At 34.7% G+C, this 27,989-nt stretch overlaps 1 long non-coding RNA gene and 1 pseudogene across 8 annotated transcripts; both read right to left on the reverse strand.

Moving 5' to 3' along the window:
- Window positions 1-27,989, reverse strand: part of LOC127435276 (protein NLRC3-like) — a 431,316-nt pseudogene that overhangs the window by 86,155 nt on the left and 317,172 nt on the right.
- On the reverse strand, window positions 18,005-25,436 carry LOC127434407 (uncharacterized). 8 transcript variants are annotated; one of them, XR_007896031.1, is made up of 7 exons: window positions 24,751-25,436; window positions 23,612-23,879; window positions 23,143-23,209; window positions 22,808-22,874; window positions 22,674-22,740; window positions 18,325-18,458; window positions 18,005-18,257 (listed from the first exon to the last, which is right to left on the reverse strand). It is a non-coding gene; the product is annotated as an uncharacterized LOC127434407 (long non-coding RNA). The 8 variants fall into 8 exon arrangements; XR_007896032.1 differs by lacking the exon at window positions 22,808-22,874; XR_007896034.1 differs by lacking the exon at window positions 22,674-22,740.

A 27,989-nucleotide genomic window follows, 5' to 3' on the forward strand; every position in this document is an offset into this window, starting at 1 on the left:
TTTAGTATCAGTGAAATGCTGACCATGAAAATAAAGAATAAATAAATATAAAATAAATAGCTAAATAAACATCAGTATTACTGTTTAGTGTCAGTCAAATGCTGACCATTAAAATAAAGAATAAATAAAAATGAAATAAATAGCTAAATAAACATCAGTACTGTTTAGTATCACTCAAATGCTGACCATTAAAATAAAGAGTAAATAAAAATTTAATAAATAGCTAAAGAAACATCAGTACTGTTTAGTATAACTCAAATGCTGATCATTAAAATAAAGAATAAATAAAAATAAAATAAATAGCTAAATAAACATCAGTATTACTGTTTAGTATAAGTCAAATGCTGACCATTAAAATAAAGAATAATTAAAAATAAAATAAATAGCTAAATAAACATTAGTACTGTTTAGTATCAGTCAAATGCTGACCATTAATATAAAGAATAAATAAAAATAAAATAAATAGCTAAATAAACATCAGTACTGTTTAATGCTGACCATGAAAATAAAGAATTAAAAAAAATTAAAAAAAAGCTAAATAAACATCAGTATTACTGTTTAGTATCAGTCAGTTGCTGACCATTAAAATAAAGAATAAATAAAAATAAAATAAATAGCTAAATAAATATCAGTACTGTTTAGTATCAGTCAAATATTGACCATTAATAAAAAGAATAAATAAAAATTAAATAAATAGGTAAATAAACATCAGTATTACTATTTAGTATCAGTCAGTTGCTGACCATTAAAATAAAGAATAAATAAAAATAAAATAAATAGCTAAATAAACATCAGTACTGTTTAATGCTGATCATTAAAATAAAGAATAAATAAAAATAAAATAAATAGCTAAATAAACATCAATATTACTGTTTAGTATCAGTCAAATGCTGATGATTAAAATAAAGAATGAATAAAAATTAAATAAATAGCTAAATAAACATCAGTACTGTTTAGTATTAGACAAATGCTGACCATTAAAATAAAGAATAAATAAAAATGAAATAAATAGCTAAATAAACATCAGTACTGTTTAGAATCAGCCAATTGCTGATCATTAAAATAAAGAATAAATAAAAATAAAATGAATAGCTAAATAAACATCAGTACTTTTTAGTATCAGTCAAATATTGACCATTAATAAAAAGAATAAATAAAAATTAAATAAATAGGTAAATAAACATCAGTATTACTGTTTAGTATCAGTCAAATGCTGACCATTAAAATAAAGAATAATTAAAAATAAAATAAATAGCTAAATAAACATTAGTACTGTTTAGTATCAGTCAAATGCTGACCATTAAAATAAAGAATAAATAAAAATAAAATAAATAGCTAAATAAACATCAGTACTGTTTAATGCTGACCATGAAAATAAAGAATTAAAAAATTTTTTAAAAAAAGCTAAATAAACATCAGTACTGTTTAGTGTCACTCAAATGCTGACCATTAAAATAAAGAGTAAATAAAAATTTAATAAATAGCTAAAGAAACATCAGTACTGTTTAGTATCAGTCAAATATTTACCATTAAAATAAAGAATAAATAAAAATAAGATAAATAGCTAAATAAACATCAGTATTACTGTTTAGTATCAGTCAAATGCTGACCATTAAAATAAAGAATAAATAAAAATAAAATAAATAGCTAAATAAACATTAGTACTGTTTAGTGTCAGTGAATTTCTGATCATTAAAGAATACATAAAAATAAAATAAATAGCTAAATAAATATCAGTATTACTGTTTAGTATCAGTCAAATGCTAACCATTAAAATAAAGAATAAATAAAAATAAAATAAATACCTAAATAAACATCAGTACTGTTTAATGCTGACCATTAAAATAAAGAATAAATAAAAATAAAATAAATAGTTAAATAAACATCAGTACTGTTTAGTGTCACTCAAATGCTGACCATTAAAATAAAGAATAAATAAAAATTTAATAAATAGCTAAAGAAACATCAGTACTGTTTAGTATCAGTCAAATATTTACCATTAAAATAAAGAATAAATAAAAATAAGAAAAATAGCTAAATAAACATCAGTACTGTTTAGAGTCAGTGAAATGCTTACCATGAAAATAAAGAATAAATAAAAAATAAAATAAATAACTAAATAAACATCAGAATTACTGTTTAGTATCAGTCAAATGCTGGCCATTAAAATAAAGAATAAATAAAAATAAAATAAATAGCTAAATAAACATCAGTACTGTTTAGTATCAGTCAAATGCTGACCATTAAAATAAAGAATAAATAAAAATAAAATAAATAGCTAAATAAACATAAGTATTTCTGTTTAGTATCAGTCAAATGCTGACCATTTAAAATAAAGAATAAATAAAAATAAAATAAATAGCTAAATAAACATTAGTACTGTTTAGTGTCATTGAATTTCTGATCATTAAAGTAAAGAATAAATAAAAATAAAATAAATAGCTAAATAAATATCAGTATTACTGTTTAGTATCAGTCAAATGCTAACCATTAAAATAAAGAATAAATAAAAATAAAATAAATATCTAAATAAACATCTGTACTGTCTAGTATCAGTGAAATCCTGACCATGAAAATAAAGAATAAAAAAAAAAAAAAAAAATATATAAATAAACATCAGTATTACTGTTTAGTATTAGTCAAATGCTGAGCATTAAAATAAAGAATAAATAAAAATGAAATAAATAGCTAAATAAACATCAGTACTGTTTAGTATCACTCAAATGCTGACCATTAAAATAAAGAGTAAATAAAAATTTAATAAATAGCTAAAGAAACATCAGTACTGTTTAGTATAACTCAAATGCTGATTATTAAAATAAAGAATAAATAAAAATAAAATAAATAGCTAAATAAACATCAGTATTACTGTTTAGCATAAGTCAAATGCTGACCATTAAAATAAAGAATAATTAAAAATAAAATAAATAGCTAAATAAACATTAGTACTGTTTAGTATCAGTCAAATGCTGACCATTAATATAAAGAATAAATAAAAATAAAATAAATAGCTAAATAAACATCAGTACTGTTTAATGCTGACCATGAAAATAAAGAATTAAAAAAAATTAAAAAAAAGCTAAATAAACATCAGTATTACTGTTTAGTATCAGTCAGTTGCTGACCATTAAAATAAAGAATAAATAAAAATAAAATAAATAGCTAAATAAATATCAGTACTGTTTAGTATCAGTCAAATATTGACCATTAATAAAAAGAATAAATAAAAATTAAATAAATAGGTAAATAAACATCAGTATTACTATTTAGTATCAGTCAGTTGCTGACCATTAAAATAAAGAATAAATAAAAATAAAATAAATAGCTAAATAAACATCAGTACTGTTTAATGCTGATCATTAAAATAAAGAATAAATAAAAATAAAATAAATAGCTAAATAAACATCAATATTACTGTTTAGTATCAGTCAAATGCTGATGATTAAAATAAAGAATGAATAAAAATTAAATAAATAGCTAAATAAACATCAGTACTGTTTAGTATTAGACAAATGCTGACCATTAAAATAAAGAATAAATAAAAATGAAATAAATAGCTAAATAAACATCAGTACTGTTTAGAATCAGCCAATTGCTGATCATTAAAATAAAGAATAAATAAAAATAAAATGAATAGCTAAATAAACATCAGTACTTTTTAGTATCAGTCAAATATTGACCATTAATAAAAAGAATAAATAAAAATTAAATAAATAGGTAAATAAACATCAGTATTACTGTTTAGTATCAGTCAAATGCTGACCATTAAAATAAAGAATAAATAAAAATAAAATAAATAGCTAAATAAACATCAGTACTGTTTAATGCTGACCATGAAAATAAAGAATTAAAAAAAATTAAAAAAAAAGCTAAATAAACATCAGTACTGTTTAGTGTCACTCAAATGCTGACCATTAAAATAAAGAGTAAATAAAAATTTAATAAATAGCTAAAGAAACATCAGTACTGTTTAGTATCAGTCAAATATTTACCATTAAAATAAAGAATAAATAAAAATAAGATAAATAGCTAAATAAACATCATTATTACTGTTTAGTATCAGTCAAATGCTGACCATTAAAATAAAGAATAAATAAAAATAAAATAAATAGCTAAATAAACATTAGTACTGTTTAGTGTCAGTGAATTTCTGATCATTAAAGAATACATAAAAATAAAATAAATAGCTAAATAAATATCAGTATTACTGTTTAGTATCAGTCAAATGCTAACCATTAAAATAAAGAATAAATAAAAATAAAATAAATACCTAAATAAACATCAGTACTGTTTAATGCTGACCATTAAAATAAAGAATAAATAAAAATAAAATAAATAGTTAAATAAACATCAGTACTGTTTAGTGTCACTCAAATGCTGACCATTAAAATAAAGAATAAATAAAAATTTAATAAATAGCTAAAGAAACATCAGTACTGTTTAGTATCAGTCAAATATTTACCATTAAAATAAAGAATAAATAAAAATAAGATAAATAGCTAAATAAACATCAGTACTGTTTAGAGTCAGTGAAATGCTTACCATGAAAATAAAGAATAAATAAAAAATAAAATAAATAACTAAATAAACATCAGAATTACTGTTTAGTATCAGTCAAATGCTGGCCATTAAAATAAAGAATAAATAAAAATAAAATAAATAGCTAAATAAACATCAGTACTGTTTAGTATCAGTCAAATGCTGACCATTAAAATAAAGAATAAATAAAAATAAAATAAATAGCTAAATAAACATAAGTATTTCTGTTTAGTGTCAGTGAAATGCTGACCATTAAAATAAAGAATAAATAAAAGTTAAATAAATAGCTAAATAAACATCAGTATTACTGTTTAGTATCAGTCAAATGCTGACCATTATAATAAAGAATAAATAAATATAAAATAAATAGTTAAATAAACATCAGTATTTCTGTTTAGTATCAGTCAAATGCTGACCATTTAAAATAAAGAATAAATAAAAATAAAATAAATAGCTAAATAAACATTAGTACTGTTTAGTGTCATTGAATTTCTGATCATTAAAGTAAAGAATAAATAAAAATAAAATAAATAGCTAAATAAATATCAGTATTACTGTTTAGTATCAGTCAAATGCTAACCATTAAAATAAAGAATAAATAAAAATAAAATAAATATCTAAATAAACATCTGTACTGTCTAGTATCAGTGAAATCCTGACCATGAAAATAAAGAATAAAAAAAAAAAATATATATATATAAATAAACATCAGTATTACTGTTTAGTATTAGTCAAATGCTGAGCATTAAAATAAAGAATAAATAAAAATAAAATAAATAGCTAAATAAACATCAGTACTGTTTAGTATCAGTCAGTTGCTGACCATAAAAATAAAGAATAAATAAAAATAAAATAAATAGCAAAATAAACATCAGTACTGTTTAGTGTCAGTGAATTTCTGATGATTAAAGTAAAGAATAAAAATAAAATAAATAGCTAAATAAACATAAGTATTACTGTTTAGTATCAGTCAAATGCTTACCATTAAAATAAAGAATCAATAAAAATAACATAAATAGCTAAATAAACATCAGTACTGTTTAGAGTCAGTGAAATGCTGACCATGAAAATAAAGAATAAATAAAAAATAAAAAAATAGCTTAATAAACATCAGAATTACTGTTTAGTATCAGTCAAATGCTGGCCATTAAAATAAAGAATAAATAAAAATAAAATAAATAGCTAAATAAACATCAATACTGTTTAGTATCAGTCAAATATTGACCATTAAAATAAAGAATGCATAAAAATTAAATAAATAGCTAAATAAACATCAGTATTACTGTTTAGTATTAGTCAAATGCTGACGATATTAATACTGCCAAGTCAAGATAAACAGATAGCAGCGGTGTTGCACCATATTCTGCTATACACGTTCAGGGGAAACTTTCAACGGTGGAAAATCAGACTTTTAAATATTTCATTTTGTAAATGCAACAAATGGAATTGTTCAGTTGAAGGGGGTACCAAACTGTGAATCCTGAACAAAACAGTTTGGTGAATACATGTTTACCTATTAGCTTCCACTCAGCTGACAACTAGTTTCCATCCACTTTTCGCGCTATATTGTTATCGATAAAGTGAAAATGTGTAAAAACAAATTTGCAAAATTTGCCGTCTTCTGCCTGTTTTCATTCAAATGGCCTTTTATCGATAAAAATGGTGTGTGTCATGACGTCATGCCTAAAAAAAACACTTTGTTGCATAAGTTATGATTTATCGCAAAAGTGTGTTTAATGTGTGTTTATCGCTAATTCGACTCCCAGATGTCCCTAATTTTTTTGCCCATGAAGTTTTAGTAAAATGGGGAGAGTATAGAGACAACTAATTGAAATTAGCCAGCTTACTGTCATTTTAATTTCACAAATAAAAGCAATCTGGAGATGAGGAATTGCAATAAAAACAGAACAGTTGCCCTTCTGATAGGACTGTAATATTGGTCCTGATGTTGCACCTATCGCAGGTTGCCACCGGTTCTGACCCGAAAGCAAATCGTCATGGTCCTGTTCAAGCTGGCATCCTGCACCAAGTAGCGGGGGAAACTTTCGGTCTAAGGACCATCAATCGATGTGTATATGCGGTGTGCACAGATATTAAAGAAAAACTGATGCGGTGTAATATCAGGATTTACATATGATACATTCCTGATATTCAAGAGGCTATTTTGAACAATCATCTAATCTAAAGCATTGCCATCTCAACTGCATTATGTCCCGCATATTTCTCCAGCAACGTTTAATGACCAACTGAACTTGATTATCATCTCAAATTAATTTTATTGTCATAATGCAATTTACATTTTCTGAAGAAGTTCAGCAAATGTGATCCGAGGTAAAGAGGATTAGATATAAAATATTGAAACGTTTTAAAATGTTCAAAAGCTCGTTTTCTGAAAGTGGACAAATAGTTCTGATCGTTTATAGTCTTGAAAAAAGTCTAGAACATTCTGAGAATGTCATTCAGCCGACTTTATTCATCTACAGAACAGGGAAAGGCTAATTTAAGTTTGTGTCAAGAAAAGGCATATATAGGTCTAAAAATATTATTTTTTTCGGTTGGTAATTTTATTTAATTTAATACGGGGAATTTTGCCGGCATTTTTTCAAAAGTAAACTAAACAATAATTTTATAGAATTGGGCTGTTAGTGTTCCAAAAAAGCACACTGAAGCTTTTCTCCTAGTATTGTGTATTTATTTGTAATTTAAATCATCTTTGTGCATAGAAATGATATGTTTTTTGTATTTTGGTCTAATTCCGTGACTGCCGTCTATTATTTTGAATGGTGTGTAAAAGCAACTTTAATAAATAAACGGATGTCTACCATGATTAAATTAATCACAAACAGTGGCCATTCATTTGTTCTCCGTGCACTTGTCAATGTGCATGTCTTGATATGAGATATTTGTGTTGGCACTCCTGGAAGTGTCATGTTTGCAGTGATTGGATCTTTATGCTGTTAAAATCAATCCATAATCACGTACTATAAATTGGCTTTCAAGGATGTATACCTTGTCGTCATGATTAACACAGGCTAACGATTGGGGTAAATTCTGTCATGTGACACTACATTTTTGCGTTAATGCCAATTTTCTCACAAGAAGTGTTTCCAAACCAATTTTTTGTGACATTTGATGTATCGACATAGAGTTTATGTGCTAGAGTTAAATGGAAAAATCTTACGTTGACATGTGAAATTTTAGCGATAATTTGCGTTTCCATCAGCTATATTTTGATGTGCTAAAACTTCTTGGATGGAAATGTAGTTACTGAAAGTAGCTAAGTGGTTAGCTAGTTAGCTATAAGCTTGTTCTCACGGAGAGTAAAAGATGGACGTTGTTTATTTTACTTTCCAGCATTGTGTCTCACCAAATAGGTAACAACATAGCATGAAATCAACACTCATCAGACACAATCCACCACCGCACCGTTGTCTGTTGAGCTGCAAAAAATGCTCTGATGTTTACCTTTCAATCTGCTACATTACTGACTGCACTGGCAAACTATAGCTGGCTAACATAGCAAACAATAGCAAAGATAAACATGAGTGACATGGTTGTCAGGGATAGGGTTAATGTTATATTAGTTATATTGAAAAGGGAAAATTATGGGGTCATTGTGAAATACATACTGGAGACTTAATAAACAAACTAGTTAACTTATGGAGACCACTTAACTCTACCCTGTCTGCAGAGCCACAGAGTCAGCTCTGTAAACAATGGAGTCGGAGCCTGCTCTGCTGGACAAACTACGCTATGACACCAATTCTGAAGCATTATTTTCTGCATTATATGTTCTGAAAAAAAGTTTTCATATCGGCGCATATCTGTAAAATATACGCCGATACGATATATCGGTGAAAGGCTAATATCGGCCGATAATATCAGCCGGCCAATATATCGGTCAGGCAATAATTCAAATATACATATGAATACATTTTAAAATCTTTTAATCAGATTATTTGTAAAATGTGGAAATGTTTTCAAAATTGCATGAAACCAAGCTGAATACAAATATTACATTTATAAGAACTTGACATCAGCATTTTAAACTAGATTTTTGTAAGAGCTTCCATTTTTGGAAGATTTTCCATCGTTATTTGTCATGGACCCGTACAGTATATAGACACCACTGATGTCATAGATCCACCTGACCTTCCCGCCACAAACACTCAACCTTCCCGCTCCCCCGGATACTGATCACCCGCACCTGTCTCCAATCAGCTCCCCTATATAACACTCCACTCTCCCTTCAGTCTTCGTCTGGTATCAAAGCAGTATACAGACTCACTTACCGTCTACTTACCTGACTCTTCAGATGCCATTCCAGCGTGCTCCCTCGACAATTCCTCTCCAGCGTTATTCTGAAGTCTCCTCTCCTGCATCTCCTTCCCTTGGTGTTATCCTCCAACCCAAGTAATACTTCTACCTGCAAATACAATAACATCCAAGTACTGTTGTCTGTTCCTGAACCAATCTGCTCATTCACCACTCACCTGCCATTTGCTGTCTGTGTTTTTGTTTGTTCAAATAAATACCTGCTTATGGGTTCACCACCATCTTCGAGTCTGGGTTACTGTAACAACTGATAGATAGCACATTTAGAGGGTGTTCATTCATAAATTCACCTGTATATGTCTAGGTCATAAGTCAGTTTAAAGAGCACAGAGGCACAATGTTATGCTTCTCTGAAGATGCATTGTCATATTGACAATAAACTTGTAATTGTTCACATTTTACACACTGGATTTTGAGGAGTTAATGTTGAGATGATTAATTAATTCAGAGTTATTTAATTTATCCATAGTTAGTTAATGGTTACTTTAAAGTAATGTTTACTTTTTTATTTAAATATAAATTAAATATAATGTTCAAATTTTGAGTGCTTTTTGACCCATGTAAGTAGCACTTAAATATATTTTATTAAGAATACTGTAAAGTATAAATTTATTTAACTGCAACTTTAGTGAACCAAGTATGCAATTATATATATATATATATATATATATATATATATATATATATATATATATACTAAATCTGTTATTCAAAAACACTGTAACACACTATAAATGTATATAATAATTTTAAGCATACACGTATAGTATATATTTCAGTTGTATATTTACATGTGAGATTTACATCAACATCACATTTTATGAATTGAGCTACAGGAGCATCATTTTTTAAATCAATTTTTGATTTGATGTGCCATATTTTGTAACACTGAAAAAAAAACATTACCTTGTTTTAGGTTTTGTCAACTGTATAAAAGTTAACACTTTTCAGCTTTTAAACTGCCTGGCATATTAAATGCAAACAAAATATTTTATTCTCAAATATCTTTTTTATACATAGATATAAATAAAATATTCTAAATTAAATTATAAATAACAAATAGTTTCAGCTATTTGTTAATAAAAACAAAAGTCAAACATACAAAGAAAAATGTTTCTAATTGCAAAACAACAACATGGTTTGCATACTAAGTAAATAATAACATATCTAAAGACATACAAGGACAGAGAGAATGTCAAAATATACAATGGCAATAACAGATTACCATGATTACGGAAAGCTAATTTGTAATAATTATGAAATAGAGAAAATGTCAAGTGTAATTTAATCTTATATGTTAAATATATAGTCAACTGCTCTGTGTGTGTGTGTGTAAAGTGGTCAAACAAATAAACCAGATGCAAGATATTATTACTATCTAATACTATCTAAAATCTCTATTTCAATATTTTTCCTCATGATATTAATTCAATATTTGACCCAAAAAACTTGTTTAAATGTTTCCACATTAATATTATGAGGATGAGAAAAAACAAACAAACATTGGACCTCATTCACTGTCTGAGCGAATGCACATATTTGTGCAAATTCCGCATATGAACGTTTTCTCGAACAAATCTTGATTCAGCAATTTTGGCACTAAAATGTATTGTAATTACAGAAAAAATTAGGAACAATTGAAACCACACTTACACAAAAATCACATACTCCCAGTGGAATTTTCCTAATTTATTCAGACATCTCAGTTATCTGTACACATATCAATTATATTTATAATATAATACAAACATTTTAGTCATATTCACTAAACTGTATATGTATAGCTTTAATTACTCTACTGATTTGATTAGGACAAACCAATGGTTCTCAAACTTACAAAACTTTGTACCATCATCGCTCTTGCAATTCCTCCACACTCAGTTGTTTTACCAGAAATTCTGATCTATGATCAAGCTTATAATTCTACTGGAGAAGTTTGGATCTCTTGCATTTGGTGACACCACATTCAGTTGGTTTACTGAAAGGATGAGGCACGGCTAAGGGGGAAATTAATCAAAAATAGTATAAGCTCTGAAATATATTTGGTATATAAGATTCTATCAAGAGTTGAAAACAATTCTTACTCATTAGACTAATTCATAAATTTCTGACTTTCCAACTTACCGTTGTACTAAGGATTACAATACCTTCTGTAGAGAAAATCCATTCTTAATCTCTATACAACAAAAATAAAGGAGAGTCATTACCAGCTGGCTTAGAGAAGAAGGACATTCATTTACTTTTTCAAACAAGGAAATAAATAAACGGCAGGTTTAGTAAAATCTAAATTAGTTGGACAAATGTTGTGTTTTGAGTATGCTTGATTAGACAAATCACAAAATAGGGCTTACGATTGATTAAAATAATCTTTAACTGAATTATTGTTTTTTAAAATATTTTTACTTTTGTTACACTTTAAAATAAGGCTTATTTAGGATATAAGTTAAAAACACGAGTTAACATGAACCAACAATGAACAAGACTTTAGAACATTTGTTAATCTTGGTTAAAGTAAATTTCAACATTTACTATATATGTTGTGAATCAAAATGTATTATATATGTTAACAGTCTTTAATGCATTATGAACTAACATGAACTAACTATGAACAATATGTAGCGAATTTGGTAGTATAAATGTACACGGGATGGGTTAAAGTGCCCGCGTACCTCCACCATTATATGTAGGGAAACAGTATGTGTGAGCTAGGAATTAATTTAAATTGTCCTTATTCTACATTATTATGTAAGGAAATTTATAATGGAATTAGTCCCATTCAACAACCATTATAAATTAGATAAATGAAAAATAACTAGATTATTTGTCTGAATAAAATTCTCCACCATTAAAATCATAATACTACTGATATTAAGCTGCAACAAATTATATACAACATTATACTTTATACTGTATTTCAAGTGCATTAAAAGATAATGTCATACACATATTTCTTGAAAATATCATAAACAACATTTTAAAATGTACTAACTTGAAATGTAATTTGAGTAACACACTCACTAATGATAATCATGTATATATTGTTTTGTTTAAATGTGCTTTAGTATGTTTGTTAATAAATCTAATTAATTATAACTTTTTTAAGCACACTAAAAGGTCTCCGTGGTAATGAACTCAGCAAGCCACGTGATGCGCAGACTGACAATCTCAGAAGCGGAGGCAACTGAGGTCTGTTCTCCACCACCTGGACTGTAGAACAACTGCCCTACCACAAGGACTTAGTGAACATTGGGAATTGGGCATGCCAAACTGGGATAAAAAGGGGATAAAAAAAGCACACTGAAACAATATTATAATGTAATGTTTTAAAATGTACTTTTAAGTAAACATTTTTAAAAAGTGTACCATGAGTTTAATGTCAAATGCACTCTGTGAAGATTACAGTCCTCAGAATCTACACATCTTATCACGGTGTTTTGGACTTGTTTAAAACAGGAGAATTTGCTTTTAGTAATTGCATGTAACAGTTTCTCATATTCTTTTTATGTTTCATGAGAGAAACGGGACAAGTAAGCCACATCTGTTCATAACATCTGTAACTCTATGCTGTGCACAAATAAACAGCTTTTAGTCTTTGAGTAAAACAATACACCTGTTGTATTTTGTTCATTCATTCGGTTCACTGACTGAATGTTTTTACTACAAGTGTGATGATAAAGCATCATTTTGTGGGCATGTGAGGAGCTGCGTTTGACAGCGGACTAGAGTTTGTTAGAACAATAATGTAATGATGGACATAATATTTGAACTGGTTGCATAAAATACTTTGTAATGGAAAATATACTTAATTGGCAACTTTAAAACTCTTCTACTGTCTCTATGCCTTCACAAAAAAAAAAAAAAAAAAACGGAAAAAAACTGTATTTATTTATTTTGAGGAATTTGATAATTTTCCATGGCACACCTGACAGTCTTTCACGGCACACTAGTGGGCACAGTGGTCAGGAAACACTGGTTTAGGTAGCCAGATTGTATTACAGAAGATTTGTCTGACATCTCTCAGACAGCCACAGTTTCTTCTCCTGTCTCCTGCATTCACTTTCTTGGAGTGCGTGTGAAGGGGGGCGGGGAGGGGTGACAGCCTCACAGTAACAAATATTTCAAATTAGAAATGAAACAAGTTATTGCTTACATTTGAAGCAGGAAGTATTACATCCAATCACATTAATGATGTTAACAAATAAATCAGACAATGCTCAGGCAATTTAGTGATATCCCCGCAGTTGTGGTCTTGACCGGTCTTGAAATAAAATCCTGAGTCCTCTTTGTCTGAGACTGAGATAAGACCAAGTAAAAATGCGGTCGATTCCGAGACGAAACCTTCAAAAAGTCAGATCTGGAGTACTACAACACTTATATATACTGCATATATATATATATATATATATATATATATATATATATATATATATATATATATATGTAATGTTCTATCCAAGTGATGTAAAACACTCTATAAAAAAGCCGCTTGTGTGTATGCGTCTTTTTACAGATGTTGTATCACAAGTGTTTCTGTGAGCGACTCATTACTCTGCCACACCCACACCAAAGAAACTCTCATGGGAACAGACTGCCCTCACTGTGAGGACATGAGTCTCAAAACGCTGCTCTCTAGGGTGCCCTCATTCTGAGGGACGATTCCGCCTCAAGCACCCTCCTGACCGCTTCCTCTGTGTTAAGTCTTGAGTGATCACATGAGGAAGCATGAGGTTACTGTGGTTCATCGGCAACAGTGGTTGGTTGCCACATAGTAATTTTCTGGTAATTTGATAACTATATGTTATGTTGATAATCTGTAAACCTGCTTAAGCAATAGTAGCTGGCCAAAAATTTTTATGGAGAGTGTGAGATTGGGGTTGGTTGCCTTATTGATTTTGTGGTTGTTTGGCACATCAGTATTTCGGCTGAATTGGCTAGCACATCAGATATAAAAATAATACATAATTCATTACCATCATGCAGTACTTATGTATAAATGTAATATATATTATGGTATACAGCCATCTCTCACACGCGATCAGTTAACGTCACAGCCAGCTCTCACCTAGATCTGACGCAAAATCAGGGTTTACATCTAGCGTGTTCTTAAAGTGTGTGCGTGACGCAGAGGCAGCTGAACTTTTGAGTAGTGGTTTCAGAAGAAGTTTGAATCACGCTTAAAATGCACATCTGAAAATGTTCAGATGTCTGTGATCTCACACTGGATTCAAACACACACACACACACACGCACACACACACACACTGGTTTAGTGATTGTTGTGTTATAAGTGTTTTTTTCTCTTCTTGTATTCAGATGTCTGATCTCACACTGGATTCAAACACACACACACACACACACACACACACACACACACAGACACACACACACACACTCATACACACATACACACACACACACACACACACTCATATACACATACACACACACACACACACACACACACTCATACACACATACACAGACACACACACACACACACTCATACACACATACACAGACACACACACACACACATACACACACACACACACACATACACACACACACTCATACACACGTGCACACACACATACACACACACACACACACAGGTTTAGTGATTGTTGTGTTATAAGTGTTTTTTTCTCTTCTTGTGTTCAGATTTCTGTGATCTCAAACTGGATTCAAACACAGCACACACTGAACTCATTCTGTCTGAGGGGAACAGGTAGGTGATGTGTGTGAGAGAGTGTCAGTCATATCCGGATCATCCAGAGAGATTTGATTGGCATCATCAGGTTCTGTGTAGAGAGAGTCTGACTGGACGCTGTTACTGGGAGACTCAATGGAGTGGAGGTGCTGGTATATCAGTGTCATATAAAGGAATCAGCAGGAAAGGAGGGAGTTATGACTGTGTGTTTGGATTCAATGTAAACTCCTGGAGTCTGTGGTGCTCTGATGACAGATTCGCTGTCTGGCACAATAAAAACAGCACTGACATACGTCGCCCTTCAGACGACTGTAAGAGAGTAGGAGTGTATGTGGACTGTCTGGCCGGCACTCTGTCCTTCTACAGCGTCTCTGACACACACACACTCACACACTTACACACATTCATCACCACATTCACTCAACCCCTCTATGCTGGATTTACAGTTTATCCTGATTCCTCAGCGCATCTGTGTGAAACTGAACATCAGAGACACACACACACAACTGGATGAGTGAAATATACTCACTGTATCTCACATCAACACAACTCCAAACTCTTTCTAGAAATCATTTCAGGGTTTCCGCAGGTCTTAAAAACTCTTAATTCACCCTTCCGCAAATAAGACATTAAAAGCTGGTAGGCTCACTGATTTTTTTTCTAATGACATTTAATATCCTAATTTTCCTTCTTGATATTGTCTTTGGTATCGTTTGCAGAGATTGATTTGATGATATTTTCATTCTAGTCTTTCATTACATCAGCTGAAATGTATCTGGTTACCATGGAAATGACGTCATGTGCTCTTTGTCATCCTGTCAGTCAGCACAAGTAGAAATGCACCAATAAAAATGAGTTTTCAACAACGAGCTGAAAGAAGCTGATCTATTTCTTCGTGCAACATGCCCAGATAGCACACGTATATCACGGAGACGTCTGAGAAAGAGCGTTTCATCTGGAAATGATCGGATTGTGTTTTTATGCTCTCATTTTGATTGTCTGTAGATCTCATTTAATGGCCGTTTTTAGTTGTTAAATGAGCTGTCTGTTCTACCTCTAAACGACGTCTATTTGATGAAGTTGACATCAGTCTTGAAATCCAGTTTTGTAGCTGCCACACAAGCAGCACACAGACCAGCAATCGGTTGTGACCTCCGTGCTAAACTTCAGCAACTGTATATGAGTTATCCATTTATTTTAAATGAAAATGCAAAAAAACATATATCACCTGCACACATGAGTAAAGCATGGATCATTTGCTCACAGTTCATTGGCTGTGCTTTTTTGCCACATTCTTGTCTTTATTATTATTATTTACTAGTTTGGAAAGCATTGAATAAAAGCCATCATATTCTGGTGAGTTTGGCTTTTTTTTTTTTTTTTTTACCCCATGTATGTGTAAAACAAAAACAATAATTTCTAAATAAACCTTATTTTCCCTGCAAATAACTCCTCTAATCGAATCAAGATATTACCAAAGCTGTAACCTTCTGAACTGTTGGGAAAATACAAAATAAAATTGTTTTTAAGAATAAAACACTTTCTGTCTCATAAGCACATTCACACAGAAAGGTCTAAATGGCTGAATGAGTTTAAGTATGTGTTATTGCATTTTAATGCCACTTTATTGAAAAGCCATACCTTTATTTTAGAGATATTGCTAATTATTTTTACTCAAACAGCAATCTCTCTCTCTGTCACATACAGACACATGGTTTTGTGGGTGTTAAGAGTAAAAATGAGCAATTATTCAACCAAAGAGATGTAGAGCATCTGAGCCAATATCTATAATGGTGTTTATTTTTGTACAGTTTTATTAGTGGTATTGAGGAGGGGGACACAAACACTTAATTGCTTTAATTAGTTTACACACAGAACAGAAGACATCTGATTAAACACAAAGGGTACTCAGAGAAAACAGTTTGTGAATAGACATTTTAATAATGCTCTAAATGATTTGTCTGACTTTACCATAATCTTACTTGAAATAAACGAGAACCCATAAAGCGTAACCCATCTTGCACAGCAGTCTTCAAATCAGTGTTTTTTTGTCATCAAGTGTGATCCATCACTCTGTAATACAGGAAACAGTTAAATGTAACATTTTTAGGATCAATATCCTGACTGCAATTCTACCTGTTTATTATATTTCTAGGTGTGGTTCACAATTGTTATTTTGCAGAGAGCATCTTTATCTTTAGCCTACAATGCTTGACTACTGCTTAACATTTCATGTGTAGAACATTTACAATATTTAGAAAGAGTTGTAGCATGCTGATTGGAGTAACAATTCAATTTATACCATGGTTTATGTAAGTAAGGGGCTTCACGTGAGATGGTTCTTTGCCTCCAGGTCGTGCATAAAAACTGTGTAATGCACACCTAGCCATGGACATATATGGAGATTTGTATAATATATTTTGTTCAGAAGCAGCTGTATAATGTATAGTGCCTTACAAACTGCAATGAGCAAGCCAAAGGTGACAGTGGCAAAGATACAACTCCTTTAGAAGAGGAAGAAACCTTAGGAGGAAAGACTATACAAATGTTCATTTGACCAGACATAATTCAGCCACTGATTTTTACTATTTTGTCAGTATCATTGATATTTATAATGTTGACTCATTTGTTCCAGTCATTGTGAATATAGTCACAAATAAAGGGCACTAAAGGACATGCATCAGTGTTAGCAACCCCTCCAGCTGTGACTTAATTTACAGATGGGGTCTGAGATGGTCTGTTCATCTCATATTAATCAAATCAATGACACTAAACATCAAGTACAATGCAACAACATGCACACAACTCTGTTGTATACTATATACTATATACTATATTAGGGCTGTGCCAATTAAATCATTTCGATATATTGTGATTCTCATGAATAAGTTATTTTATTGATATTTTACATTGATTCAAGTTCATTCATATGACTTCATATAACTCAGGTAATGAATAAGCAGATATAAACTCTAAACAGCATTCATCTGTGTGGTAATAGCTGCACCGGGTGATGAGACTAAAACATATCCCACGTGATTAGTGCAATTTAATCGCCCAAATATCTATATTATTTTTTATATCCATGCACTGATTTGACTTTGGTGAAAATAAAGTTCACTAGACACATGTTTTAAACAAGTGAAAAAGGCACTTCTCGTTGGATTTTATGTCATCTTAAGATCTGACATCGTCTGTGACGACCTCATATGATGCTGGTTCAAGCGCTGGATTTTAGGTCAGCTAAAGATCTGACATCGTCTTTGACGACCTCATATGATGCTGGTTCAAGCGCTGGATTTTAGGTCATCTAAAGATCTGACATCGTCTGTGACGACCTCATATGATGCTGCTTCAAGTGCTGGATTTTAGGTCATCTAAAGATCTGACATCGTCTGTGACGACCTCATATGATGCTGGTTCAAGCGCTGGATTTTAGGTCATCTAAAGATCTGACATCGTCTGTGACGACCTCATATGATGCTGGTTCAAGCGCTGGATTTTAGGTCATCTAAAGATCTGACATCGTCTTTGACGACCTCATATGATGCTGGTTCAAGCGCTGGATTTTAGGTCATCTTAAGATCTGACATCGTCTGTGACGACCTCATATGATGCTGGTTCAAGCGCTGGATTTTAGGTCACCTAAAGATCTGACATCGTCTGTGACGACCTCATATGATGCTGGTTCAAGCGCTGGATTTTAGGTCACCTAAAGATCTGACATCATCTGTGACGACCTCATATGATGCTGGTTCAAGCGCTGGATTTTAGGTCACCTAAAGATCTGACATCGTCTGTGACGACCTCATATGATGCTGGTTCAAGCGCTGGATTTTAGGTCACCTAAAGATCTGACATCGTCTGTGACGACCTCATATGATGCTGGTTCAAGCGCTGGATTTTAGGTCACCTTAAGATCTGACATCGTCTGTGACGACCTCATATGATGCTGGTTCAAGCGCTGGATTTTAGGTCACCGAAAGATCTGACATCGTCTGTGACGACCTCATATGATGCTGGTTCAAGCGCTGGATTTTTGGTCATCTTAAGATCTGACATCGTCTGTGACGACCTCATATGATGCTGGTTCAAGCGCTGGATTTTAGGTCATCTAAAGATCTGACATCGTCTGTGACGACCTCATATGATGCTGGTTCAAGCGCTGGATTTTTGGTCATCTAAAGATCTGACATCGTCTGTGACGACCTCATATGATGCTGGTTCAAGCGCTGGATTTTAGGTCATCTAAAGATCTGACATCGTCTGTGACGACCTCATATGATGCTGGTTCAAGCGCTGGATTTTAGGTCATCTAAAGATCTGACATCGTCTGTGACGACCTCATATGATGCTGGTTCAAGCGCTGGATTTTAGGTCATCTAAAGATCTGACATCGTCTGTGACGACCTCATATGATGCTGGTTCAAGCGCTGGATTTTAGGTCACCGAAAGATCTGACATCGTCTGTGACGACCTCATATGATGCTGGTTCAAGCGCTGGATTTTAGGTCACCTTAAGATCTGACATCGTCTGTGACGACCTCATATGATGCTGGTTCAAGCGCTGGATTTTAGGTCACCGAAAGATCTGACATCGTCTGTGACGACCTCATATGATGCTGGTTCAAGCGCTGGATTTTTGGTCATCTTAAGATCTGACATCGTCTGTGACGACCTCATATGATGCTGGTTCAAGCGCTGGATTTTAGGTCATCTAAAGATCTGACATCGTCTGTGACGACCTCATATGATGCTGGTTCAAGCGCTGGATTTTTGGTCATCTAAAGATCTGACATCATCTGTGACGACCTCATATGATGCTGGTTCAAGCGCTGGATTTTAGGTCATCTAAAGATCTGACATCGTCTGTGACGACCTCATATGATGCTGGTTCAAGCGCTGGATTTTTGGTCATCTAAAGATCTGACATCGTCTGTGACGACCTCATATGATGCTGGTTCAAGCGCTTTATTTTTGGTCATCTTAAGATCTGACATCGTCTGTGACGACCTCATATGATGCTGGTTCAAGCGCTTTATTTTTGGTCATCTAAAGATCTGACATCGTCTGTGACGACCTCATATGATGCTGGTTCAAGCGCTGGATTTTAGGTCATCTAAAGATCTGACATCGTCTGTGACGACCTCATATGATGCTGGTTCAAGCGCTGGATTTTAGGTCATCTAAAGATCTGACATCGTCTGTGACGACCTCATATGATGCTGGTTCAAGCGCTGGATTTTAGGTCATCTAAAGATCTGACATCGTCTGTGACGACCTCATATGATGCTGGTTCAAGCGCTGGATTTTAGGTCATCTAAAGATCTGACATCGTCTGTGACGACCTCATATGATGCTGGTTCAAGCGCTGGATTTTAGGTCATCGAAAGATCTGACATCGTCTGTGACGACCTCATATGATGCTGGTTCAAGCGCTGGATTTTAGGTCATCTAAAGATCTGACATCGTCTGTGACGACCTCATATGATGCTGGTTCAAGCGCTGGATTTTTGGTCATCTAAAGATCTGACATCGTCTGTGACGACCTCATATGATGCTGGTTCAAGCGCTTTATTTTTGGTCATCTTAAGATCTGACATCGTCTGTGACGACCTCATATGATGCTGGTTCAAGCGCTTTATTTTTGGTCATCTAAAGATCTGACATCGTCTGTGACGACCTCATATGATGCTGGTTCAAGCGCTGGATTTTAGGTCATCTAAAGATCTGACATCGTCTGTGACGACCTCATATGATGCTGGTTCAAGCGCTGGATTTTAGGTCATCTAAAGATCTGACATCGTCTGTGACGACCTCATATGATGCTGGTTCAAGCGCTGGATTTTAGGTCATCTAAAGATCTGACATCGTCTGTGACGACCTCATATGATGCTGGTTCAAGCGCTGGATTTTAGGTCATCTAAAGATCTGACATCGTCTGTGACGACCTCATATGATGCTGGTTCAAGCGCTGGATTTTAGGTCATCTAAAGATCTGACATCGTCTGTGACGACCTTATATGATGCTGGTTCAAGCGCTGGATTTTAGGTCATCTAAAGATCTGACATCGTCTGTGACGACCTCATATGATGCTGGTTCAAGCGCTGGATTTTAGGTCATCTAAAGATCTGACATCGTCTTTGACGACCTCATATGATGCTGGTTCAAGCGCTGGATTTTAGGTCATCTAAAGATCTGACATCGTCTTTGACGACCTCATATGATGCTGGTTCAAGCGCTGGATTTTAGGTCATCTAAAGATCTGACATCGTCTTTGACGACCTCATATGATGCTGGTTCAAGCGCTGGATTTTAGGTCATCTAAAGATCTGACATCGTCTGTGACGACCTCATATGATGCTGGTTCAAGCGCTGGATTTTAGGTCATCTAAAGATCTGACATCGTCTGTGACGACCTCATATGATGCTGGTTCAAGTGCTGGATTTTAGGTCATCTAAAGATCTGACATCGTCTGTGACGACCTCATATGATGCTGGTTCAAGCGCTGGATTTTTGGTCATCTAAAGATCTGACATCGTCTGTGACGACCTCATATGATGCTGGTTCAAGCGCTGGATTTTTGGTCATCTTAAGATCTGACATCGTCTGTGACGACCTCATATGATGCTGGTTCAAGCGCTTTATTTTTGGTCTTCTAAAGATCTGACATCGTCTGTGATGACCTCATATGATGCTGGTTCAAGCGCTGGATTTTAGGTCATCTAAAGATCTGACATCGTCTTTGACGACCTCATATGATGCTGGTTCAAGCGCTGGATTTTAGGTCATCTAAAGATCTGACATCGTCTTTGACGACCTCATATGATGCTGGTTCAAGCGCTGGATTTTAGGTCATCTAAAGATCTGACATCGTCTTTGACGACCTCATATGATGCTGGTTCAAGCGCTGGATTTTAGGTCATCTAAAGATCTGACATCGTCTGTGACGACCTCATATGATGCTGGTTCAAGCGCTGGATTTTAGGTCATCTTAAGATCTGACATCGTCTGTGACGACCTCATATGATGCTGGTTCAAGCGCTGGATTTTAGGTCATCTAAAGATCTGACATCGTCTGTGACGACCTCATATGATGCTGGATCAAGCGCTGGATTTTAGGTCATCTAAAGATCTGACATCGTCTGTGACGACCTCATATGATGCTGGTTCAAGCGCTGGATTTTAGGTCATCTAAAGATCTGACATCGTCTGTGACGACCTCATATGATGCTGGTTCAAGCGCTGGATTTTAGGTCATCTAAAGATCTGACATCGTCTGTGACGACCTCATATGATGCTGGTTCAAGCGCTGGATTTTAGGTCATCTTAAGATCTGACATCGTCTGTGACGACCTCATATGATTCTGGTTCAAGCGCTGGATTTTAGGTCACCTTAAGATCTGACATCGTCTGTGACGACCTCATATGATGCTGGTTCAAGCGCTGGATTTTAGGTCACCTTAAGATCTGACATCGTCTTTGACGACCTCATATGATGCTGGTTCAAGCGCTGGATTTTAGGTCACCTAAAGATCTGACATCGTCTTTGACGACCTCATATGATGCTGGTTCAAGCGCTGGATTTTAGGTCACCTAAAGATCTGACATCGTCTTTGACGACCTCATATGATGCTGGTTCAAGCGCTGGATTTTTGGTCACCTAAAGATCTGACATCGTCGACGACCTCATATGATGCTGGTTCAAGCGCTGGATTTTTGGTCACCTAAAGATCTGACATCGTCTTTGACGACCTCATATGATGCTGGTTCAAGCGCTGGATTTTAGGTCACCTAAAGATCTGACATCGTCTTTGACGACCTCATATGATGCTGGTTCAAGCGCTGGATTTTAGGTCACCTAAAGATCTGACATCGTCTTTGACGACCTCATATGATTCTGGTTCAAGCGCTGGATTTTTGGTCACCTAAAGATCTGACATCGTCGACGACCTCATATGATGCTGGTTCAAGCGCTGGATTTTTGGTTACCTAAAGATCTGACATCGTCTTTGACGACCTCATATGATGCTGGTTCAAGCGCTGGATTTTAGGTCACCTAAAGATCTGACATCGTCTTTGACGACCTCATATGATGCTGGTTCAAGCGCTGGATTTTAGGTCACCTAAAGATCTGACATCGTCTGTGACGACCTCATATGATGCTGGTTCAAGCGCTGGATTTTAGGTCATCTTAAGATCTGACATCGTCTGTGACGACCTCATATGATGCTGGTTCAAGCGCTGGATTTTAGGTCACCTAAAGATCTGACATCGTCTGTGACGACCTCATATGATGCTGGTTCAAGCGCTGGATTTTAGGTCATCTTAAGATCTGACATCGTCTGTGACGACCTCATATGATGCTGGTTCAAGCGCTGGATTTTAGGTCATCTTAAGATCTGACATCGTCTGTGACGACCTCATATGATGCTGGTTCAAGCGCTGGATTTTAGGTCATCTTAAGATCTGACATCGTCTGTGACGACCTCATATGATGCTGGTTCAAGCGCTGGATTTTAGGTCACCTAAAGATCTGACATCGTCTTTGACGACCTCATATGATGCTGGTTCAAGCGCTGGATTTTAGGTCAACTAAAGATCTGACATCGTCTGTGACGACCTCATATGATGCTGGTTCTAGCGCTGGATTTTAGGTCATCTTAAGATCTGACATCGTCTGTGACGACCTCATATGATGCTGGTTCAAGCGCTGGATTTTAGGTCATCTTAATATCTGACATCGTCTGTGACGACCTCATATGATGCTGGTTCAAGCGCTGGATTTTAGGTCACCTAAAGATCTGACATCGTCTTTGACGACCTCATATGTTGCTGGTTCAAGCGCTGGATTTTAGGTCACCTAAAGATCTGACATCGTCTTTGACGACCTCATATGATGCTGGTTCAAGCGCTGGATTTTAGGTCACCTTAAGATCTGACATCGTCTTTGACGACCTCATATGATGCTGGTTCAAGCGCTGGATTTTAGGTCACCTAAAGATCTGACATCGTCTTTGACGACCTCATATGATGCTGGTTCAAGCGCTGGATTTTAGGTCACCTAAAGATCTGACATCGTCTGTGACGACCTCATATGATGCTGGTTCAAGCGCTGGATTTTAGGTCACCTAAAGATCTGACATCGTCTGTGACGACCTCATATGATGCTGGTTCAAGCGCTGGATTTTAGGTCACCTAAAGATCTGACATCGTCTGTGACGACCTCATATGATGCTGGTTCAAGCGCTGGATTTTAGGTCACCTAAAGATCTGACATCGTCTGTGACGACCTCATATGATGCTGGTTCAAGCGCTGGATTTTAGGTCATCTTAAGATCTGACATCGTCTGTGACGACCTCATATGATGCTGGTTCAAGCGCTGGATTTTAGGTCATCTTAAGATCTGACATCGTCTGTGACGACCTCATATGATGCTGGTTCAAGCGCTGGATTTTAGGTCATCTAAAGATCTGACATCGTCTTTGACGACCTCATATGATGCTGGTTCAAGCGCTGGATTTTAGGTCACCTTAAGATCTGACATCGTCTGTGACGACCTCATATGATGCTGGTTCAAGCGCTGGATTTTAGGTCACCTTAAGATCTGACATCGTCTGTGACGACCTCATATGATGCTGGTTCAAGCGCTGGATTTTAGGTCATCTAAAGATCTGACATCGTCTTTGACGACCTCATATGATGCTGGTTCAATCGCTGGATTTTAGGTCACCTAAAGATCTGACATCGTCTTTGACGACCTCATATGATGCTGGTTCAAGCGCTGGATTTTAGTTCAACTAAAGATCTGACATCGTCTGTGACGACCTCATATGATGCTGGTTCTAGCGCTGGATTTTAGGTCATCTTAAGATCTGACATCGTCTGTGACGACCTCATATGATGCTGGTTCAAGCGCTGGATTTTAGGTCATCTTAAGATCTGACATCGTCTGTGACGACCTCATATGATGCTGGTTCAAGCGCTGGATTTTAGGTCATCTTAAGATCTGACATCGTCTGTGACGACCTCATATGATGCTGGTTCAAGCGCTGGATTTTAGGTCACCTAAAGATCTGACATCGTCTTTGACGACCTCATATGATGCTGGTTCAAGAGCTGGATTTTAGGTCACCTAAAGATCTGACATCGTCTTTGACGACCTCATATGATGCTGGTTCAAGCGCTGGATTTTAGGTCACCTAAAGATCTGACATCGTCTGTGACGACCTCATATGATGCTGGTTCAAGCGCTGGATTTTAGGTCACCTAAAGATCTGACATCGTCTGTGACGACCTCATATGATGCTGGTTCAAGCGCTGGATTTTAGGTCACCTAAAGATCTGACATCGTCTGTGACGACCTCATATGATGCTGGTTCAAGCGCTGGATTTTAGGTCACCTAAAGATCTGACATCGTCTGTGACGACCTCATATGATGCTGGTTCAAGCGCTGGATTTTAGGTCATCTTAAGATCTGACATCGTCTGTGACGACCTCATATGATGCTGGTTCAAGCGCTGGATTTTAGGTCATCTTAAGATCTGACATCGTCTGTGACGACCTCATATGATGCTGGTTCAAGCGCTGGATTTTAGGTCATCTAAAGATCTGACATCGTCTTTGACGACCTCATATGATGCTGGTTCAAGCGCTGGATTTTAGGTCACCTAAAGATCTGACATCGTCTGTGACGACCTCATATGATGCTGGTTCAAGCGCTGGATTTTAGGTCACCTTAAGATCTGACATCGTCTGTGACGACCTCATATGATGCTGGTTCAAGCGCTGGATTTTAGGTCATCTAAAGATCTGACATCGTCTTTTACGACCTCATATGATGCTGGTTCAAGCGCTGGATTTTAGGTCATCTAAAGATCTGACATCGTCTTTTACGACCTCATATGATGCTGGTTCAAGCGCTGGATTTTAGGTCATCTAAAGATCTGACATCGTCTTTTACGACCTCATATGATGCTGGTTCAAGCGCTGGATTTTAGGTCATCTTAAGATCTGACATCGTCTGTGACGACCTCATATGATACTGGTTCAAGCGCTAGATTTTGCTGCATGAGGTAAGAAAGGGGTTATTATTTACTATTCATGCTGGTTGTCATGGAGATAAAATAAATAAATCAAGCATATGTTTGCTTGTGCCGCTTAAATTAATATTATGTGATTAGGCCTACTGATTGTCTAAGTATTTTTTATAATACTTTTATATGGATTAAGTTTTAAATCATGGTACTTGTGAATGTTAGATCTTTTGAACAGAATGTCTCCACAAGCAGAAAAAAAATCAGATTTTTTTTATCTATCCAACTGACATCCATTTAGTTTTTTGCAATCTGAATCTGAAAAAACAAGAACACATGAAATCTGATTTGTGCAATTCCCTATCCAAACCACCAATTAAAATCAGATATTTAATAATGTGTCTGTATCTGAACGATTGGATTTAAGTTTTTTCAGATTTCATGTGGTTTCTCGTCATGCGACATGAATAGTAAAATGTCAGGGTGTTGTGACAATAAAACAACGAATGCACTTCTCAACAGGTATTGAATGTGTCTTGATGGGCATGCCTAGGGTGTAAAAGACCACAAAGCATGTTAAATGTTTCCCTTCACATCCTGAAGTTAGCAAGCCAATTATCCTCTTCAAAAGTCACCTCTCCTTTCACAGGTCCATATCCCTCACTTAAACGTTGTAACTGTTAACTGCTCTTAACTTGTTGACTGCAACGAATGTGTTCAGATTTGGATACTGCCCTCATGAAAATCGAAACATCAATTATTGATGTCTCATGCACGGTGAATCTACACAAGTTTGCCTCACTACAATGACTGTTTACATGGGCAGTCATAATCGAGCTACAACTGAACTACTGTTTTTGCCTAGTCAAGCTACAGTCTTAATCTGTCAGTCTGAGTATACATGACATGATGTGTAAGTGAATTATTGATACAGACTGCTTTGTCAAATTATTAAATGTGTCATGTTTCTTAATAAATGTGATTAAACATCATGTTGGTAGTTTTTGATGACATATTGAGTACAAATTTGCCCTTCATAAGGTACAAAGTGCTTGTCACTAGGGCAGTACCCTTTCTAAAGGTACACGAGCGCAAATATGAATTTTAATACATTATTCGGGGGAAATCAACCTACAAATGGCTTACTTACAGTAGGCTATAATTGTCTCTGCGATAAGAGACATTATTTTAACATCGGAAAAACATCACATGAGGATGTTGATTCACATTCTAAAAATATGTATTTATATGCATTACCGGTCTGAACTGGCTCCATACAATTAGCGTTTATAATTGAATTCACCTTTAAACCAGAGAGAGTTTGTTTTCGGAGTTCAGCCTTATCAAAATCAGTTGAGGACGTCAGTGAACTGTAACAGACTAAACTGTACAGCACAACTCTAACAGCACAATGATCTCCTGCACCTTTTGGGTTTCAAATATTCATTTGAGGGGTTGCTTCAAAGAGGACCATGAAGAGGGCACTTTAAGTGGTTTGATGATAGTGGTGAGTGACATTTAATTGTATGTAGATCTCTGCTTGACTGTTTTAGTAGTTTTAACATGATTGCATGGTAAATGTACTTATCCTCACTGGCGTGGGCTATTTTTTTATGTATTCCGCAGACTAAAGAAAATTATTTCTGTCTGTGTTACATTCATACTAATGGCCATTCAAGGGCTGATGTATTTACTATTTGTTCTTTATTTGCTTCATCATATGTGTCATTGGCAAGTCTTCTGTGATCAAATACTGTATGGTGGTAGTTTGCAACATTCTGGGTCTTGGGTGAATATTTAGGGGCGTTGCTCATGAATATTAATTAGCTTATTATGCCGTTAGTTAATCTGTGTAGAGCTGTAAACTAGCATTCATAAACTAGCCCAGGGCTTAACCAGGTGTTGTGCCGAAATTGGAATCCCTGCCAGAATCTGACTGACTGGAGCTGCAGCGTCGGGTGTTGTGAGTTGCTTTCGTCCAGTTACGGAATTGTACAAGCAAGTGGAGCGATTAAGTGTATTACCAACTTGAATCGCAATGCGGAAAATCTTTTGTCGGTGGGTCTCCGTCTCTCTGTATCAAAAAGCCTTTGACACAGTTAACCATTCCATACTTCTTACTAAATTATTGAATTATGGATTATCTTCTAGTGTGTTAAATTGGATCAAATCTTATCTGATGGAACGTACTCAGTGTGTTAAGGTTAACAATACATTATCTCAACCCAAATCATGTAATTCGGGAGTCCCTCTAGGATCAATACTGGGGCCACTGTTATTTAGCCTGTATATATATGATCTTCCATCTGTGTGTGATGATGTAGGTATTTTGATGTATGCAGATGATGCTGTCATATATGCATGT

Source organism: Myxocyprinus asiaticus, chromosome 4 (genome assembly GCF_019703515.2).
Source record: "Myxocyprinus asiaticus isolate MX2 ecotype Aquarium Trade chromosome 4, UBuf_Myxa_2, whole genome shotgun sequence".
NCBI lineage: Eukaryota > Metazoa > Chordata > Actinopteri > Cypriniformes > Catostomidae > Myxocyprinus > Myxocyprinus asiaticus.